Here is a 21,605-nt window from a genome sequence, read left to right on the forward strand (position 1 = left end):
GGCCTAGACCTTTGACATTTAACACCCTTCTTGCATTAGCACAAAATTTCCTTCTTTATCCCACCACTCCCCTGTGAATCCTTCAGGCTCACTGTTGTGGTCTATTTATAGATGTGCACTTGAAGGTCAACCAGACGCTGGGCCATACTTCCCAGCAATTAGCTCTGCTGGTAGCACAGGGTGTGGTTTCCAATCAAACTTCGAGGGTAGGTGGCCATATTTGTTTTTTATAGTTTCCCATTCTTAACTCTTTTCAACACTCATGGATGTCTTTAACATTAAGAATTTGTCTTAAAAGTTGAGTGCTGCATAGTTTTAAAATATTTAAACAGTCAGTTCAAGCAAAAACAAAATTTCTGCATGCTACTTGGAGCTAAATTCAAAACCAACCAAATTTCTTAGGTTTGCAAACTTGAACCAAGTACCACTGAGCTGAACACATGTCAAGAGCAACAGCTCTACTAGAATTAAACCAATTCAAAGTTGTACTTGGACCAGGAAATGCAATACTTAAAGTAATCAAAATACGAGCTTTGAAAACACATCGTACATGTATTTTTCCATTGAACTAAATCCAATCCCTTTTTTCAGGCCCAATTTTGTCTTTAGAACAAGAGATTAATATTTCTATTCTATCCTTTTTAATATTGAACTGACCTTTCATAAGAGAGTACACTATTTTATTTACGCTGTATCAAGTTACTAGCCTCATTCTTCTTACTGTCCTGCATCTTTTGTTTCAATCAGCCAACTCCTAAATTTTGGTTCATTAATTCCATTGGCACATTCCTGTCTTTCTCTGTAATCCTCATCTCCCTTTTGCTTATGTTTCCCACTTAGTGAAGTATAGAAAATTAAAACTTGCTATGACTAGAAAATATCTCCTTTATTGCTTGGACCAATAGTTTTCTTGTTATGCTTTGGCTATTGTTTCTAAACTGTTTTATACTTTTGTATTTTATAACTGAGTGGAATGGCACACTTTGAAAGATCTGGACATGAGTGTCAAACTACCATTTGCTATTTACTAGGGAGATAATATGGATGATGCAGCAACTTATCTGGGTGTCATTGTCCTCACCTGTACAATGGGTATATAATACCTGCATGACCAACCCCATATTAATAGTAATACCACCCTACATTAAAATAGATAATTAAGGAAATCAAAGTAGTTGTTGAATATGACACAGCTATGTATTTGGTGAAACAATAAAAACACAACTTATTATCTCTGATAATACTGAATATTAAATAAAATTACAGGTGCAATTATTTTGCAGGTAGAGTTTTAGTTTCTAGGACAAAGTCTAGTTAGAGGAAGTACCGAATAGTCCTGATGCCTGATGCTCCACACCAGCTGATCTCCTCTCATTTTTGCTATTCTTATCTTTGTCCCTTTCTTCTCAGCTACATCTACTTGAAGGGCTGTCAGGTGTTTCACTTCTAATCATTTTGAATGTTGATCAGCAATAACACTAACATATGTACCCAATTATGATAATTTTCTTCTCAATAAATGAATGCCAACCCAATACCCCTTTCCAGGGACACTCCCATCAGACCTAAGTTTTTGCTATACCAGACTTCTGGATATTCTCTGGGTACTGAGCTGTCTTTTTTCTGAGTCTTTAGTCACAATAACCTTCTTACATTTGAATACCCTCTTATCTGACCCAAAGTCCAATTCAAATACAGTTTTTCTATCTGTGATAACATCTCTGATTTTTAAGCGTTATAGATACCTGACTCTCAACCCCAGCTCTGTGGTCTGACAGCACTGCGGACCTCTATATCATCCATCTTCTCCTACCAACTGTTATTATCTGACTGTCTCACCAGACTGTTCATCTGTCTGTGGCACAGTTCTTTGCACAGAGTAAGTGGAAAGCTTGGTAACAGAATCCCATATTCATTTAATAGTCTTGATCGATCAAATTGTAAATAATGCATGATGTCCTTACATTTATTTAAGGAAGAAACATTTGAAGACTTCATTTAAGACTTTTGAGGTCCACATCTAAGACTATGAATCTCCTACCAAAATTAACAATAACAAACAGAGATGATCATATTTAATTGAATTTGTTTCAAAAGGATGGGCAGGGGAGTATTCAAGGGTCACATGTAGCCTATTAATCTGAAAAAGCAGGAAAGATTATCTTTTTATACATCAAGGTATTTTCAGCTACAAACTGAAAACTCATAAATAAAATGAAAATTTTCTTAAAAAAATAGGTGGCTGATAAGGTCATATTCAGAAATTAAAATGGATGCCCTGGTCTTGGTTTGTAATACCATTCTTCAATAAAAGAAACCAGGGCTTCTTGAAGAGATGATTGATTCTAGGACTGAGGCAGGAAATATACAAAATGAGCCTGGGTATCTTGTGATACCAGGTAAGGAAAAGAAAAACTCACAATGACAGGAATATGTCAAAGGGACATAGGAGCCAAGCAAAAGCTGCCAATAGCCAAAGGTGGAAAAATTTGAGCAACAAAATAAGAAAAGTTGTATTGAGTTATAATCTAAAGCATAAAATAAATATCTATGCATTCATTGTGTTATAAGTAAACTAGAGGCCCAATGCACAAAATTCGCGCACAGGGGGTGGGTCCCTCAGCCCAACCTGCACCCTCTCCAATCTGGGAGCCCTCAGGGGAGCCCTCTCCTATCCAGGAGCCCTGATGGCTTAGGCCCACTGCCCATGGTTCTCTGCTCTCTGCAGGGCCTGGCCGCTCCCCGCCTGCTGCCCAGAGGCTCACTGCAGCCCAGAGGCTCTCCGTGTCCAGCCCTGGCTGCTCTGCACATGCACGCACACTGCCCAGAGGCACTCCATGGCTGGAGTGGGACGCTTGCCTCGTTGCGATGGTGATAACGCAAGCATCCCACCAGGCTGCTCACACTGCCCGCTCTCAGCAGCCACCCCGCCCCCCAGGACTGGGGGACTCCAGCGGGGCTGAGGGGACTGGGCGCCGCCATCTTGTGGCTATGGTTGCCGCCATCTTTGTGATGGAATGATGGTTAATTTGCATATTACTCTTTCATTAGATAGGATGATTGAACTTAAGTAAATTGGGAAGACAAATCTCCCACACAGAAAAATTTCAAATAATTTATGTAGATGCTCCACCCAGGGGAGGAGCATAACTCTACTCTGTCAGTGTGGGCTGCACACAGTTACTTCTCAGAGTGCAGTTTGGAAAGGGGGAGAAAGAGAATCATTCCAGTGGATAAATATGACCAACGTTCCCTTAGACAGATAATCAAGGTCAGCATCTACAGTGCTATCTCATGTTGATGGTATGTATCCTCGATGTGAGATACTGAGAATGTCGTCCTCCCCAAGACCCATAACCCTGCTCTAATCATGAGAAAACAGACAAATTCTAATACAAAGATGTTCTATGAAATACCTGACCAGTACTCCTCAAAACTATCAAGGCCAACAAAAACAAGGAAAGGCTGGCAAACTGTCATGGCCAAGAGGAGTCTAAGAAAACATGATGACTAAATGTAATACAGTGTCCTTTTTTAAAAAAAAATTATTGATGAGAGAGAGAGAGAGAGAGAGAGAGAGAGAGAGAGAGAGAGAGAATGATTTGTTGTCCCACTTATTTATACATTCATTGGTTGATTCTTTTCTTTTTTGGTAATCCTCACCCAAGGATATTTTTCCCATTGATTTTGTAGAGAGAGTAGAGGGAAAGAGGAAGGGTGGGGGGAGGAGAGGGAGAAACATCGATGTGAGAGAGACACATCGATTGGTTGCCTCCCACACATGCTCCGACCAGAGCCAGGCATCAAACCTGCAACCCAGGTACATGCCCTTGACTGGGAATCAAACAGGCTGAGGCTCTAAGCACTGAGCAATGCCAGCCAGGGCTGTATTCTGGTGTTCTGGATAGGATCTTGGAACAGAAGAAAGATATTAGGCAAAAACTGACCTAAAGGGCTGCCCTCATGCCCATTTTATTTTTATTCTGATATGAATTATTCACCAGTTACTAAACACAAACTCTATCTGTGAGACACAAGAGAATGTTCTTCTAACTCAGGGGCCCATGGGCGAACTTTGCCATGTGTGTGAAACTGGCAGCCCACAGAGCTAGAGACCTTGGACTTTTTCCTCCTCCAACAATTCAAGGATGGTGAAGTCTGCAGGGGAAGACTGTGTTCTTGCCAGAATAAGAGAAGCGGAGCCCTGGCTGGTGTGGCTCAGTTTGTTGGGTGTCCTCCCTTGCACTGAGAAGTTGCCGTTCAATTCCCGGTCAGGGCACATGCCCGGGTTGCAATGTTTCTCTCCCCCTCTCCCTTCCTTCTTTCCTCTCTCTCTAAAAATCAATAAAAAAATCTTTATTTAAAAAAAGAGAGAGAAGTGGAAATAACAGAAAAGAGGGATAATAATGCCACGAGAAAAAGAAAAGTTAGAGCAAGAGCTATAGGGAGGCCTCAGCCCAAGGACAGAGGTAAGAGGAGTTGCCTTCTTTGTTCTCTACTTTAACTCAAGCCCCAGGGGCTGCACTGTCCCCTGGGGATCAGAGTGGTTGAGAGGGTCACCAGGGTCTCCTACTCTATGATGAAGCTCAGGATGAGAGAGGCTTTAAGGGGACCTGTGTCCTGACAACACTGTCTACGTATAAACCTACAAGAAATGCCCACATCTTTTTGACAGTCCACCTTGGGTAGCTGAGAGAATGCTTTGGGATCCTTGAGGTGTTTTGGCACTGTAATGATGAAAGCATTATTTCAGAGAAAATGATAACATCCAAATAACAAATAAAAGTTTAGGTGGAGAATGATGACTTTCCTGGAAATGACTGTTTATCTGTTTCAGGCAAATAATCTTCTTTGGTCTATCAGGGGAGGACTTTGTTTTGTGACATCATGCTCTGATCAGACAGAAACTAATTTTTTTTTCTTTTAGGAACACAAATGCCATGCGTCTATACATTTAAGTTTTAATAATATATCCTTGTGGGGTTTGGCTTAGTGGATAGAGCGTCAGCCTGCGGACTGAAGAGTTCTGGGTTCGATCCCAGTGAAGGGCATATACCCGGGTTGCAGGCTCGATCCCCAGTGGGGGCCGTGCAGGAGGCAACTGATCCATGATTCTCTCCCATCATTGATGTTTCTGTCTCCCTCTCTCTTCCTCTCTGAAATCAATAAAAATATATTTAAAAAAATAGATATATATCCTTGTGGAATGGGTAAGTGTTATATGGGCTCCATTTTCTGACAGTAAATTAAGCACAAGAGAAGATGTGTCAGAGGCTGATTTTTGCATTCTCAAATGACCAGTGTGGTCATTCTTGAACGAAGATCACATTTTGATTTAAAGCAAGTTTGCATATGCACAAGTTTGGTGTTTATTTGCCACCTGGTATTTTACCCTTTCTCCTTTCCAACCAACCAGGGTGATGGTTGTTTTCAAAATGTTGAGCTCCTTCCACCTTTATGTGTTTAGTGAACCCCCTTGCAAGATGGTCCTGATTGTTTTCTCCTGTTTCTCTCTAGCACCTCTATTTGAGCATCTTCCTCTCTTCTACTCATTGCAGTAGTTTGGGGATATAAAAATCAGATATGTTGGTAAATGCTACGCAATGAATAGTGAAGTCAGTGTTAAAGTGCAGCTCCTACATGGAAGACCCGCGAGTTTTGTTACTGTGAGCTTTTCAAAAGCTTTACGTAGTATGGGATCAATGACAGTCATTTTGCAAATCACCTGCTAAAATGCAAACTGCATCTTTAATAGTCTAGTGTATGAAACAAATATCTGACTACAAAATTTTCAAAATGAAATTTCATAATTTAATTTTGTAATAAATAACTATCTCTAAATCTCACTAAATTCAGTCCAACTAAATCTTTAGCGAGGTCACAAATTTATTTTTATGAAAATTCTTCAAATGAGTTCAGAAACCCTCCAACTAATAACATGACACATCAACTCATGGTTTCCTGGGCTTCGCATCTCTAATGGGCACAGACCCCGTGATCTTTCTGAGACTGGCTCTTGCAGCTTCATTTACAACTGCATGGGTCTCCCAATTGGTCATATTTTCATGGGAGGTTATTTGTCATTTCTGGAATCCTAATGATCAGAATGTAATCTTTGCTGTCCTCAATAAAAAAAAAAAATACCCCCAAAAATGCAACATTCAGCCAACACAAATTCAGATGATCAACAGAAGAAAGGAATGCTTTTGGATCCTGGGCCTGATTATTTTTGTTTAAGACGTGACAGATTTGCTGAACATAGTTTACAAATCGCCTTTCCTCTCCACCCGCCTCTACCTCCACCAGCACACACACACCTTCACAACCTCGCCCTGTCTGACCATTCAATACACACATCAGCTCCAAGTCACCACCCCTTTCTGATGGAAATTGACTCTGCTGAGTACCCCTTTAGTCTCAGTCTACATTACAAATAATAGTACTGAAGTTTTCAAGGCTTACTATGTTCCCTAGGTGTATATCACTTGAGCAGGAGAAAAAAAAATTAGCTGGAAGTTTATTATTTTTTTCCACCAATATATTTGACACCACCTTTGGAGCGCGAACAAAAAGCATACTGTCAAGCGGACGGGCCAGGACAAAATGTTACTGTTTGTTCCGCATGGGCACAGAGGTATATTTAAGCAAAGAAAGACATTCCAGGACTCTCCGGGGACTTCCTTCAGCTGAATTATACCAACATGTTCACACCACTGTGGTTCAGGCTGTGCAGGAATTTAAAATGCAGACTCGGAGTTGCCAATGCTTAAATACCACAGCTATAAAAACTCACATTAGGACTGAACCTGGCTTTCAAATGTCATAAAACAAATGGGAGTTTCTTGGGGGAAGAAAAAACGTGTGTACCCATGCAGTGCCGCGGGAGGCATGAAAATAAGGGACGGCCTTGCTTGACAGGTTCTACACTCGGACAGGGAAGCCTCCAGGTCCCTAGAAGTCACCTGGCTTAGGATTAGGTTTCAAATCCAGCCTTGCTGACATTCACGAAACTTTGGGCAAAACATGGGCCAAGTTTCGAGCAAGGCCGGGTAGAATCCTTTCATGTAGAAGCTGCGTGAAACTCGGTGGCTTTGGCGAGCTTTCACCTGGAGTTTCATGTTCAAACAATCCAGTTTCAGAGGAAAATGAAGGGGTGAAGAGACACAAAGGAACAAAACAACAACAGCAGCACAGGGAACAATGGCTTGCCCACTGAGAATGGAATGGCTGTCTGACACCTTCCTGACCCATGTCGTCCTGGTGCCATTGGACTCTGCACCTGAACCTGTGTTGCCTGTGACAGGACATTTGCACTCAGCGATGCCACATCAGAGCTCCCTAGTACTAAGGGGGGGGGGGTGGCGGCATACTAGCCCCCCAAAGGCAGGGAAGTACACGCTTAAAATAACTGGAGGATTTAAAATTTTGACGCATCACAGAAATGTGATCATTAGTATGCTCCTTAGAAGGCAGATTTGAAGTGGGGGGTGAGGGGTTAGCAATTAAATGTCCAGATGTTGGAAATAAAAACTGGACTGAACATCTCTGAGTTTTCTTACTGTTAGTCCACATTCTAGAGACTCTATTGCACCTGATCCCCAGGAACCTCTCCCATAGCCTTCTCCCCAGCTCCTCCCCTCTGAGACCCTGTCCTGTGGCCACTGGCTCCCTTCCCTCCCAGCAAGGTGCAGAGTGCGGGGAGCCCGCTGTGCCAGCTCCCAGGAGTCCCAGTCCTGGCCGGGGACTTCAACAGACCTCGGAGGGCACTGGGCTCCTTCTAGCCCTAACCTTCAAACCTTCAACAGAACAGGCGGGGACAGTTTGCCAGCAAAGTCAGACTGAGTATCAGGCTGAGGACTTTGAAAATTCCCTCTCTCTGCTTTGAGGGAGGGGGCGAGGGGAGGGAAGAAAAGGGTAAAGAACAAGTGTAATACACACAGGAACTTTCTTTAAAGAAAACACCTAAAAGTTGATTGAATGGCTAGGAAGTGCTGCATGGCCTATTTTGGGAAATACATTTTTTTCATTCCTTATCCCGCATTCAGCAGAAGTTTCACTGGCATAACAGGCTTTTGGCTACCCAGGGTTTTTTTCCCTAGTTTTCCTTTTTAAAAATTCCCCCTTCTTTCTTTCTTTTTAATTGTTCTCCTTTTTTTTTTTTTTTAAAGTTACCCAGAAGATCACCCTGTGTTTAACATGCATGCTTTCTTTTGACATGTGATCTGCGATATCAATAGACTGTTCTGGAAACGAGAATCAGTAAATACCAAGGATATCTGTGTTCATGCTAAAAGGCAACAGTTAGGCCTCGAGACAGGGTGATTTTGAGGCAGCAGGCGATCGAGGGGTGGGGGGTGGGGTGGGGGGCTGACAGAGCCGGGCTCTGCACTGTCCTTTGCTGCCGGCAGAGGGGCAGGGGGCAGGGGGCCAGGGGGCCAGGGGGCCAGGGGGGCAGGATTCCTCCCAGTCTCGGTGGTGGGAGAGCCTGGCCGGGAGACACAGTCTCTTCCTTGCAGGTAGGGGTCTCCAGGCAAGTAAAACCCAAGACGTAGCAGAGGGAGAACCAAAGCCCAAGAGATCACCTCAAGGAAGTGATTTCGAAGCACGGAACAAAAAGACTTTTCACCGACCGCAGTCAATACCCACAATCAAAGCGAACGCCGTGTTTGAAGTTAAAGTCCACAGATCAAAGTCCTTGGCAGGACGGTGAGCGCGCGCGCGGAGGGGTGGCGGGGAGGCGCGGGGAGCTCTCCAGAAAATTAGATCGTCACGTGCGAGAAACCTGCCGGCAAGACTTCCAGCCGGGGAGGGAGTCCCCCGGCCCCCGCGGGCCAGCCAGCCGCGCCAGGAAGACACAAACAGCAAACCGCCCGGCCAACCGCCCCACGGCCAGCTAGGAGTGCGCGCGGGGCGATCGCCCAGAGAACCACAGAAAAGAGAGCTTGCTCCCTGTCCCTCGGGAACAGTTACTCATAGATTTTCTTTATTCGGGCGGTTGCATCTTTTTCCTTAAAAAAACAAACAAACCGACACTGTGGTGCCTGCCAGGGGGGCTGCTGTGAGGGGTCAGGGCGGGGAGGTCTGGGCAGCGCAGGCACAGGCGGGGGACAGAGCGCGTGAAGCAAAGTTTAAAATCGCCTCCCCCTCCCCCCCCCCAATCCCCATGCACAGAGGCTCCTGCTGTAACGGGGGACACCCTGTTTACCTGGAGACCCTTCGCAGCCCCCCGCTTATTTCCACTCTCAATCATTTATTTGAAAGCATTCACCAGAAAGGTCTCAGGAACCAATGAAATCCTTGTAGAATAAAAACTCTTACCTCGGGGCAGCCGGGCTCCCGGTCGCTCTGCGCAGAGGAAGTAGGAGTCAGTGGCCTTTACATGTAGAGATTGTTTATTTAGCCCTTTTCAGAAGGTCTTGAACTCCAGAGATTTCAGATTAAGTCCCAATCCAAGTGTCTGAAGGGGGGAAGAAGGCCAGAGAGAAGGCAAATAAGGGAGCGAAAGGATCGCAGCTGCTGGGTGGTGCTACCGTTCTGAGCGCCTTTGAGCTATTTTCAGCATTAGCAGCAGCCGCGGTGGACTCGCGAAGGGAAGAAAAAATCTAGTCGGGATCGCCACACCCCCCAGCCCCTACCCGGGAGGGGTGGGGGAGGACACCAACCAGGAAACCCACAACAACGTGGTTTACGGTGCAAATATTCATTTAAATGTTGGGGAAAACTGCCCAGCGCTCTTGAAAACAAACAAATAAAAACCTTGACTGGAAGGAATCTTAAAGAAACAGAGTGCCTAGCCATAATCCCCAAGTTTTGTCGTTGTTTTTCCCCCCCAAAATGATTTGCCAGATTCACTGAAAATAAGATTTCTGTTCGTGCCTTATGGAGAGGGAAGGCTTTCAATCTGATATTTTCTTGCTCATTTACATATGGTTCTTAAAAACAAATGTTCCATCTCTGTGGTAGGTATACCTGTGGTCAGCCGAACCTTCTTCAGATGGAAGGCAAATGGTTTGTTTCTAGCACACACCCACATTTCCAGTTTCATCAAGGATGCTATTTTTGAAAGCTACTTGGTTAAGCTGTTGACGTTTCTTATCTGTTGGCAGCGACTGGGGACCATTCAGTGACATGATGCAGACAGACACCAATTCCCCCTGCTCTCCCCGCGAAGGCCAACGGAGACATAATCCAGATTGAGTCACCAACAATGGCCAGCAAACTAGGGCCTTTATTTTGTTTCTAGACTTATAAATTAAGATCTAGAAGTTGTATTCATGCGTGCATGCATACGTGCATTCATTCTGCAAATATTTGTGAGAAGTACTCTTTAACCTAGTATATGCCAGGCACTTCAAGAATAGAGTGGGCAAAATATATAGCGTCTTTGCTTCCAATGGTTTACAGCACACAAATGCAGCAAGAATAAAGATAGAATTGGTTCACAGTTTCTTTCTTCTTCTTTTTTTTTTTTTTTTTCACACTATGAGGCTATTCAAGCCATAGCCATTGGAGATGAGATCTCTTTATAGGATGACTGAAGGGAAATGCTATGCGTCATCAGACCAACTCCTGGTTTCCATTGCTTCGTTCTGCCTTTTACACCCCTAAGAAGAAGGAAAGTTAGTTGCTTCCTACAAAGGAAACACTGAGGTATTTTTATAAAAACCTTTATTCTGGGTGGATGAAACCCTGAGTCCTTTCAACTCCCCAGTCCCCATAACGAAGACAATGCTTAGCAGTCAATGAGTTCTGCTGAGAGATGAAAGATTCTATGACCTTAGGCCAGTATTAAAACCACCAGGAGATAGTTTATAATTAATAGGATGAAGGTTGGTTACTAGACACTCAGATCAAATCCAATTCTTTCCTTGCAATTAAAGAGAGACATTGAAAGTGATTATAGAAAATACTGAGGATGATGCATGCTATGTTAAAAAAAAAGATATGACTGCTATTTCAAGTAGTATGGTAAAATAGGAAATCCTTCAACATAATACACATATTAAAGGTATGCAGATATTTAAATATAAAAAATGACAACTTAAGTTTGAAATATCTAATCAAATTTTAAAATAAGATTAACTTTATTTAAAAATGTATATAGCAGAGTTTTTAAAAATCTCTGTAGAATAATGCATTTTTTCCCATTCACTTATTTTAAATGGTCATAGGTTAATATGTCTTAGTTATCTGTCAGTTTGAAATAAGATATTTACATTACTTGGTCAAAATGATAAATGGTAATTCTGACCAAAAAAAAAAAAATGGAAGCCTAGCCTCAGACAGAAAATTTTAAATTGTTTTTACTTTTTCCTCCTAATAGTAGTTTATAATAAAAAGAAAATGCATTTAAATATCAGCCTTCCTTGAAAAAAATGGAAGTTACGGGAGCTAATAAAGATGAACTATTTGACTAGCAAATCAGGTGTTATTTTTAAATTCCAAATTGCCTGTTTCCCACAGCAATACATTGCCTCACATTTAACTACCATCTTACGGAGATGTGTTCTGAGAAACGCTTCTTCAGGTGCTTTCGTTCTTGTTCCCCCATCACAGAGAGCACTTAACACAAACCTAGATGGAACAGCGTCCTAATCACCTAGGCTGTTTGCTCCCAGGCTACGAACCTGTACAGCAGGTTATTGTGCAAAACAAATTGAGATGATATAAATCACCAGAAGGAAATGATGCTATCAAGAGATGCGGTAAACACAGGAGCTGTATGAGGCTGCTGCCTGTGTCACATGCCACACCGTTTGACGGTGTTAAAGAAAATCCACAGGCCCCGAAATGGCATCCCTGCCGATAAAAGCCCATGATAACAAACCTAGATTAATACCTGATCTAATTGCAATTTCAACCTCTTCCAGAAAAGGAATCTTAATCAACTGGTCTGTAGTTTTCTGGTCAAGCCCCAGTAAGGTTACCTGTCACTGTGGTCCCTCTCCATCCCTCAGGGAAAAAAGAGGCAACCTGCATGATAAAAAACCCTTCCCCTCTGCCCCCCCAAAGAAAGGTGTCCTGGCCCCAAAACAATCATTTCTTTTTTCAATAGCTCACTTGCCCCACCCTCTTCTTATAAAAACCTTCCATTGTGCACAACCCCCTACAGCCCCCTTTGTAGTTGCTAGGTGGGATGCTGCTCATTTTGTGTATAAGTAGAAAAAGTACACTCTAAAACAACGATGAAAGTATAGTATAGTAAACACATAAACCAGTAACATAGTCGTTCATTATTATCATCAAATATCATGTACTGAACGTGACTGTATGAGCTAAGCTTTTATATAACTGGCAGGGTGGGAGGTTTGTTCTCACCAGCATCACCACAAACACATTGGCGTGGGGCTATGATGCTACAGGGCTGTGACATCACTAGGCGATAGGAAATTTTCAGCTACATTGTCATCTTATGGGACAACCATTGTATATGAGGTCCATCGTTGATCTACATGTCATTATGCGGTGCATGGTTTTATTGTTGGAGTCATTTTGTATTAGAGTCTGCACCTAATGAACAGATTATGACCCTGCTAGCTGCTTCCATTTAGGACACATCTTATCCTGCCACGGGACTCACCAAAGGTCTCCTTTGTTCCCCAAGGTCCCATTGACCAACCAGCCTGTCCATAGCACCTCTCACCAGATTTGATGTCACAGAAAAGTGCATGTTGGACCTTAAGCATATTTTAAAAGGTTAGAGGATAATAAATTTGGACTTTTCTACTTATGCACCTACTATGCCTTTTATAAGCTATTGATGTCTTAACAGTTGTACTAATTGTAGTCATCTTAATGATTGGATTTGTATTCTTTAACTTTCTTTTTTTTTAACAAATAAGTAGATTTAAAATAATTGGGAAATGCTTCTATTAAAGTGGGCTTCTTATATTGGTGAAACACCACATAGGGTTTGGGCACCTCCCCTCCTCTGTGTACCGTGGGGATAATAACTACACCAATCCCCAGGGTTGTGGTAGTGTTTATGTAAATAATGCACGTAAGATGCTTGGCTAAGTAATGGCTGATACATAGCAGGCATTCAATCAAAGTTCATGCTGTTATCGTTATAAGTGTAGGAGTTAGCTGTCCAATATGGTGGATTCATGTGGCAATTGATCGTTTAGCATGTGGCCAGTAAGAACCGAGATAGCATTTAAGAGTGAAAAACACACTGGACTGCGAAGACTTACTATGGAAAAAGTAAGTATACTACCAAATTAATTTGTATATTGGTATATGTTGAAATGATGATAATATTTCAGACACATAGGGTTAAAAAAGTTTTGTTATAATTCATTTTACCTGTTTTTTTTTTCCTTTTAAAAACTGACAACTAGAAATTTTACATAATATATGTGGCTTGCATGAATGTCTATTGGGAAGTGCCATCTAGGCCAGTCGGACTCAAACTGTCAAAACATAGGTTGCTGGGCCCCACGCCCACTTTCTGACTTAGTAAGTTTGGGGAGGGTCCTGGAATTTTGCATCTCTAACAAGTCCCCAGGTGGTTCTTGGCCACACTTTGAGAACCACTGAGCCTTACCGTAAAGAGTGGCCTATGGATCAACATCAAAGATATCACTTGGGAACTTGCTCAGAAGTTGAAACTCTGAGGCCCTACCCATACTGACTGAACCAGCAAGTACATTTTAACAACATCCCCAAATTGTCTGTATGCACACTGAAATTTGTGAGAAATTGATATAAAGTAGTGTCTGTCCTCCCTGGGTACAAATGAGACTTATCTGGAGAATTCTTTTAAATACCAGTATCCTGGACATAACTCTGGAAAGTTTGTTTTAAGTAATCTAGATGAAATTCAGGCATCTGCATATCTAAAATCTCATGGGGTAAAAGCAAGCACTGAGAGTTTGATGGGCAGTGGGGCCCATCAGACCACACACACAGGGGCCAGAATCCAGAAACCAGACAGGTTCCTCCTAGGGATGGGCAGTTGCTTGGGAGGTTGTCCAGTGCTAGGTGGAGACAGTGGAAACTGACAGCAAGGAGTATAGCCACCAGCAGGAGGGACCCGGGAAGAAGCGACCTATGCTTCCTCAGGTCTGACAGAGGACCCTAGCTGCTCAAGAGTGAACAAAGCAGCGCATGGCTGTGTGGTCTCAGAGGAACCAGAACACTGGGCAAGTCATCTGGGTGGAGACGCAGGCTCTGAACAATAAGGACTTGGGCACAAGAACGCCGGTGCCAGTCATGAGTGGGACTGGCCACCGTGTTGACTGTGTTTAACCTCTCCAGGACTGGATCAGGTTCAGAGGCCGGAACCATCTTTCAGGGGTGAGGAGGGGAAGAAATGGACAGCAGTGTTGAAAGTCAGTTTGGTTCTACATTTCCTTCCCTCCCTCTATAGCACACAATAAAAATGGAGATTGTTCTTGGCCAAGTTTTGGTCGAATTAAAACCATGTATGCTGAGGCAGAGCTGACATAGACCAAGACCACACTGTCCCAGGGGGCATGTATATGTCAGGAGAGGGCCTTGTAAACTCCACTCTCCAACTGTTCAAACGGTGAGGAAGATGGGTATGGTAGTGTGACAGGCCTGGTTCTCCGGCACACCTTGTCCTTCCCTTAGACAAGTGTGCCCACTATTTTGAATGATGCCTCACTTCTTCAGGTGGTTGCCAGAGTTTTGTGTGCTCCGGTGACTCCAAAATAAATAAATAAATAAATAAATAAAACCATCATTGTGGGAGAGAAAATTAAACCATCATTGTGGGAGAGAAAGTCGCCCACATTGGTAACATTTAAAATTCCCGATTCTGCATGCAGAGACAGTTTTCTTCTCACTTAATTGGCTGGTTGTTTCAGAAAACTTTTAAGAACTGCATAATGCTTAAGAACAGAGAGTCTGGGTTTGAATCCTGGTCTTGCTGCTTTTGTGTAACGTTGGACCAGTGATTTCACTTCCTTGTGCCTCAGTTTCCTTCTCTATCAAGGACCTATCTCATTGGGTTATTGTGAGGATTAAAATAGGGATTTTTAAAGAAATGTAGAAAAGCCTGGCATGTTGTAAATGTTACTGTTGGTTAAATAGTGAAAATGTAGAATAACTATGCATATATGTTCCATATATGTTTCCATATGTGGCCAAAGATAGTTGTTTTTTCAAACACCATGACAATTTCCAGGGATTTTGATGTGCGTGGCTTGTTGACCACATGCATTCTGAGAGCCCTTTGACAGTTGTTTAAAATTTTTTCCCAAGAGAACTCAGAATTCTCAATTGATTCCTCATCGCTTCCTATTATTTGAGAGGATCTCAGGAGGAAGGAAGTGCATGCAGTTTTCCCATGAATATTGTTTTCTAGGTTATGTTTCCCCCTGAAGTCCTTTGAAAAGTGCGCTGCACTATAAATGTCTGAAGGCTTCCGTGTCTGAATGCCGGTTTAGCAGCATTGTCTACTATTCCAGGAGAACAATGTGTCATTCTCTTACACATTTTAGTGCTTAGGGAGAGGCAGCAAGACCGCCTGAAACACTGGCATGAGTTTCAAAGTCATATTGAAAAGGCAGTCAGATTCTTCGACTAGAGCCCACAGAAATCAGATCATGCTGATAAAGGAACCGGTGGGCCCTGACATCAGGCATGGTGGGTGCAAACTGAAGGCTTTCAGTGGTTCTCAACCTGTGGGTCGAGACCCCTTTGGGGGTCGAAAGAACCCTTCACAGGGGTCGCCTAAGACCATCGGAAAACACATATATAACTACATATTGTGTTTGTGATGAATCACTATGCTTTAATTATGTTCAATTTGTAACAATGAAATTGGGGGTCACCACAACATGAGGAACTGTATTAAAGGGTCGTGGCATTAGGAAGGTTGAGAACCACTGCCTTAGACGAAGTGTAATAACATCTTTTGCACTTGTTTGTGTCAACCACACGAAACAAAGCGAAGCGTATGCAACAAAAATGATGACACTTGGCAGCCTCGTGCACTTACTGTCAGCCAGGCCATCTAGGGACCTCAGTCCCCTGAGAGTTCAGCGATGAATAAACGCACTTGAGTGGGGATTTCAGACCCGTCACGTGGGTCTCTATGCTTGTGACCTGAGGCACAGGCGGAGGAATCTAAATAAACTGATAAACAAAATAGATCCAGAGACATAGAAGCATGGAAAAGACTGAGGAGTCTCAGTGGAAAGGGGTGAGGTGTGGGGAGGGGGAGAGATTAACCTAACAGGGGAATTTATATGCATATATGCATAGCCCAAGGACACAGACAATAGTGTGGTGAAGATCTGGGTGGAGGGGTGGAGGGGAGTCAATGGGAAAAAACACACAAAGGCGACATCTGTAATGCTTTCAACAATGAGCATAAATTTTTTAAAAATAAAAATAAAGTCTATGCCTTTGCTTGGACTTATGTAAATTACATTGGGCACCCGTTCCTCCCCCCCCCGCCCCCCCTGCCCCCAATCTACATCTGGAGGTGTGATTACTTGAAAGCTGTAAAATCGTCTGTAATTCCTACTACCTATTACTGCTGTGAGGCAGATGTGTTTTAGGTGATTTGCCATCCATGTGCCATTCGGCACTGAACTTCATCAAATAAGGTGATAATCTTCATGAATGTAAAAGAACTAGTATCAAGTGCAAGAGATTATATAGAAATACCCTTTGTTAAAACTCACTTTTCTAGTTAAAACATGTTTTTAGCTGTACTATCTGACTCCCATATGGATTAAAAAGTGCCTCTGCTGTTTTACATAACCATGACTTAGCTTTTCTTGATATTTATATTCCATGAAATTTGAGCATATGCAACAGTTGCTAGATATGGTCTAAAAATCTTTAAGATAAGTGTGCTAAAAGTGGCTCCACATGATCTGGTCTCTTCTGGCATCTCCACCCACTCTCCCCTCCCCACCCCCCTGCCTCTCTTTTTAGCTCCAGTTCTTCTAGCTTCTCTGCTCTTCTCTCAGTGCCTGGGATAGTCCACACTCAGGGCCGTTTTGTGTGTTGTTCCCTGTCGCTGGAACGCCTTTCCTGCTCAGCAGTTCATGCCCAAGGACACTTGGGCCCTCAACTGAAGTATCCTTTCCTGAGGAAGGGCTTCTCTGATCCAGCCAAGGTCAAGGTTTTTGTGGGGTGTTTTTTACCTTGAAGAATCATATTCTTCATTCCCTTGGGGGTCATTTATGCATACAAGTTCTTTGGTTGATCTCTTCCCACTCACCCACCCTTCCTCGCCTTCCCTCTGAGATTTGACAGTCCATGATTCTATGTCTCTGGTATCTATTTTGTTCATCAGTTTATTTTGTTCATTACATTCCACATATGAGTGAGATCACGTGACACTTATCTTTCTGTGACTGGCTTATTTCGCTTAGCATAATACTCAGCATCATTTTTGATGGAAGGTTCTCAGTGATATGTTTTATTTTACAGTCAAGTCACTATTTCCATACTTATTACTCTTTTTTTAAAAAATATATTTTATTGATTTTTTACAGAGAGAAAGGGAGAGAGATAGAGAGTTAGAAACATCGATGAGAGAGAAACATCGATCAGCTGCCTCCTGCACATCTCCTACTGGGGATGTGCCCACAACCCAGGTACATGCCCTTGACCGGAACTGAACCTGGGACCTTTCAGTCCACAGGCCGACGCTCTATCCACTGAGCCAAACCGGTTTCGGCAACTCTTTAAAATAAATAATTAAGCATATAACAGTTGGGGCAGACAGTGCTGTCTACCTATTAAGGATCCATTTTCGCTTTGATCTTTACTCCAGACTCCTGACAATATGCCTATCTGGAAACTTATCTTCTAAAATTCTCTTGCAGTTTGTGCTGGCTAATGCAAGACACTTCACATATGCAGTAACAACACAGAGCCTGCTTCACCCTTTCACCTAGTGGATGGAGATGCAGATGCATTCTGGGAGGCGCGTGCTAAGGGAGGGATGGCAGAGGTGAACACATTCTGTGATTCTTGGTGTTTGGGGCAAACCAACCCCTTCCCTGGTTAAATGGCTTTCTTGAAGTAACCTGTTTGTTGAAGCTGGAAACATACCAGACACAATCATCTAAGAACAATTTTGTCACGTTGTGCTGTCTGAAAGACAGTCGTAGACCAGTAGGCCTGCCATTAAGATATCGTGGAGCTCTAGCTGGTTTGGCTCAGTGAATAGAGCGTCGGCCTGTGGACTGAAGGGTCCCAGGTTCAAATCCAGTCAAGGGCATATGCCCAGGTTGCGGGCTCAATCCCCAGTAGGGGGTGTGCAGGAGCAGCTGATCAATGATTCTCATCATTGATGTTTCTATCTCTCTCTCCCTCTCCCTTCCTCTTGAAATCAATAAAAAATATAAAAATAAAAAGTTATCGTGGAATAGATAGTTTCAGAAGTTTTGAAAGATCTTCTGGACATGAACTACTAGCCCTTCCCACAGTTGCCCATTATCATTTCCTAGTGGAGTGAAAACTGCTGTGAAAGACAGCCATTCTGTTGGAAGCCCCAGGAGCTGAATCATTTGAATAGTTTTGGCTCTAAATATAGTCAAGTAGTTGGCTCCTTTTCCCTAAAACTAACATTTAATGATCGGTGATATCAAGAGAAATAAAAACACAGTAATAATGTACAGGAAATACAAAACAGGAACCCATTGTTTATCCTGTTCTGGGTGTACATGGCCAGAGCATTGTTCGGAAAACTTTGAACAGGGTCATTTCAATGGAGTTCACTGAGCTTTCAACATCTCAATTGAGCGGTGGAATTTGTCCTTGTCAGAGAAAGAGTAATTTTGAAAGGATAGTCAAGGCTAGTGATGTATTGAGTTTGAATATGAAATAACCTTCAACATTTCCACGTATGCTTTCTTAAAATGGTGAATGCTTATCAGAGGCGAAGTGATGGTGGATTAGGAAGCCAATAATTTTCCAGCTTTGCATAAAACTAAAGACACATGCAAATGTGGAAATTATTTTAAACATCCTTGTCTCATGGTTTCTGATTAAATACCATACATTGAAGAAATGAATATAAATCACAATACATTTCATTACAAGAGGCAGTTACCTATAAATAGTTAGTCTTTCTATCTATATTTGCCAAGAGCATAATGATTGAGAGCAAGGTTCTAGAGGCTGTTGGCCACCATGGAATTTGACTCTACTGCCTCCAGCAGGGTGGCTACTCACATCTTCAGTTTTCTCATTAACAAAATAAGAATCATAGCAGTACTTGCCCCATATGGTTGTTATGAAGACAGAATGAGTTAGTATATGCAAAGCTCTTCAAACAATGCCTACTACGCAATAGGCACTCCTACATTATGGTTATTGCCATTATTATCATCATCTCATTGATGCACAACACATGTAGTTAAAAGCATGGATTTTATAATAAATAGTCCTCAGTTGATTTTTTGGTTCTGCCTCTTATTAGCTCTTTGCATTGGGCACCATCTCTGAGTCTCAGTTTCTCATCTGAAAAGTGAGGATATCAGTGGCCTTAGAGCAGCGGTTCTCAACCTGTGGGTCGCGACCCCTTTGGCGGTCGAACGACCCTTTCACAGCGGTCACCTAAGGCCATCCTGCATATCAGATATTTACATTACGATTCATAACAGTAGCAACATTGCAGTTATGAAGTAGCAATGAAAATAATTTTATGGTTGGGTCACAACATGAGGAATTGTATTTAAAGGGCCAGAAGGTTGAGAGAACCATTGCCTTAGAGCAGCCGTGGGCAAACTATGGCCCGCGGGCCGGATCCGGCCCATTTGAAATGAATAAAACTAAAAAAAAAGACCGTACCCTTTTATGTAATGATGTTTACTTTGAATTTATATTAGTTCACACAAACACTCCATCCATGCTTTTGTTCTGGCCCTCCGGTCCAGTTTAAGAACCCATTGTGGCCCTCGAGTCAAAAAGTTTGCCCACCCCTGCCTTAGAGCATCCTTAAGAAGATTGAAGAAGATAATGCATGGTAACCACACCTGGCCCACAGTAATCATTGGTAACTTTTAAAAATCAGGTAGACTAATATTTTTGTAAATATATTAATTGATCTTCACAAACATATGCACTTTTACTTCACTAATGGGGAAAATGGAATGGATTGGACAAGAGTAGATATTGAATTTAATTCCCGTATACTTTATTTCAGAGATCTCACATTCAGAGTTTTATGGGTTTTTAAAATTTTAATTTTAAACAAGAATTCATGGAATTGTCAAATGACAGGAATAAGAAAATTTCCATCTCTGCTAATGACTTGGTCTGTGATTTATATTAACAGTCTCTTTAAAGCAATAACATTATTATCGACTTATTTTCTGAGTAGAAGTAGATTGAAGAGGAAAGATATTGGTATAAAAAGGAATAGTAGATGAGTGGACAAAAAAAGCTGTGGTACATTTACACAATGGAATACCATGCAGCTATAAAAAAGAAGGATCACTTTCCCTTTGAGACAGCATGGAGGGACCTGGAGAGTATTACGCTAAGTGAAATAAGCCAATCAGAGAAAGATATCTATCACATGATCTCATTCATATATGGAATCTAATGAACAAAATAGATCCAGAAATAGAGAAGAATGGAACAGACTGTCAAATCTCAGAGGGAAGGCGGGGGAGGGTGGATGAGAAGAGATTAACCAGAGAACTTATATGCATAACCCATGGACACAGACAACAGTGAGGTGAAGGTCTGGTGGAGCAGAGTGGAGAGGGTCAATGAGGAGAAAAAGGGGGGACATATATAATACTTTCAACCATAAAGATAAATTAAGAAAAAAAAAAGGAATAGCCTGGAGGAAGTGGAGAAGAATTGACTTTGTTAGTCCCTGTGAGCATTTATATTCCCTTAACCCGTAGGAGGAGCAGAGTTATGGTCCTATCCATTTATGTAACAAGCAGAGACTAACTTTTATCCATTAACTACAATTATAATGGACTAGAGGCCTGGTGCATGACATTCATGCACTGGGAGGGGGGTCCCTCAGCCCAGCCTGCATCCTCTTGCAGGCTGGGAGCCCTCGGGGGATATCCAACTGACGGCTTAGGTCTGCTTCCTCTGGGGAGAGGGCTTCTGACATCCTTAGCGCTCACCAGCCGTGAGCCTGGCTTCTGGCTGAGGAGCACTCCCCCTGTGGAAGCGCACTGACCACCAGGGAGCAGCTCCTGAGTTGAGTGTCTTCCTCCTGGTGGTCACATCACAGTGACTGGTCGTTCCACCATTTGGTCAATTTGCATATCACCTTTTTAATATATAGGATAATAATTGAAGTAGGAGTATCCCTTTATTAGAGCAAGAATCACATTGCAGGAAAAGAGACTCAAGGTTTTGGAGTCGGGCAGAGCTGACCTCAGGGTTTTGCTTCCCCATTGGCATGCCCTGTCACTCTGGACTAGTTACTTAATCTGTCTGAACCTTGACTTTCTCATCTATAACATACAGACACCGCCACCTACCTTTTTGGGAGCTTTTGAGAAGATTAAATGAATCTCTGTGTGGAAAATCAGTAACTAGGTCAAGCGCCTGTTGCAGAACAGGGTTTAATATATCATTGTTGCTATTTACCTGTCTTTTATTATTAGACTGTAGGCTCCTTGAGGCAGGACACCTTT

General features: G+C 42.5%; 1 protein-coding gene across 1 annotated transcript in view; it reads right to left on the minus strand.

Annotated features, from left to right (window-relative positions):
- Positions 1–21,605, minus strand: part of SORBS2 (sorbin and SH3 domain containing 2) — a gene marked incomplete at its 5' end in the record, with an annotated part of 197,303 nt that overhangs the window by 156,090 nt on the left and 19,608 nt on the right. Inside the window, one exon of the mRNA XM_081084090.1 lies at positions 9,319–9,457. The remainder of the gene's footprint in view (positions 1–9,318; positions 9,458–21,605) is intronic.

Source organism: Myotis nattereri (genome assembly GCF_964212035.1).
Source record: "Myotis nattereri genome assembly, chromosome: 2".
In the NCBI taxonomy this organism is placed as follows: domain Eukaryota; kingdom Metazoa; phylum Chordata; class Mammalia; order Chiroptera; family Vespertilionidae; genus Myotis; species Myotis nattereri.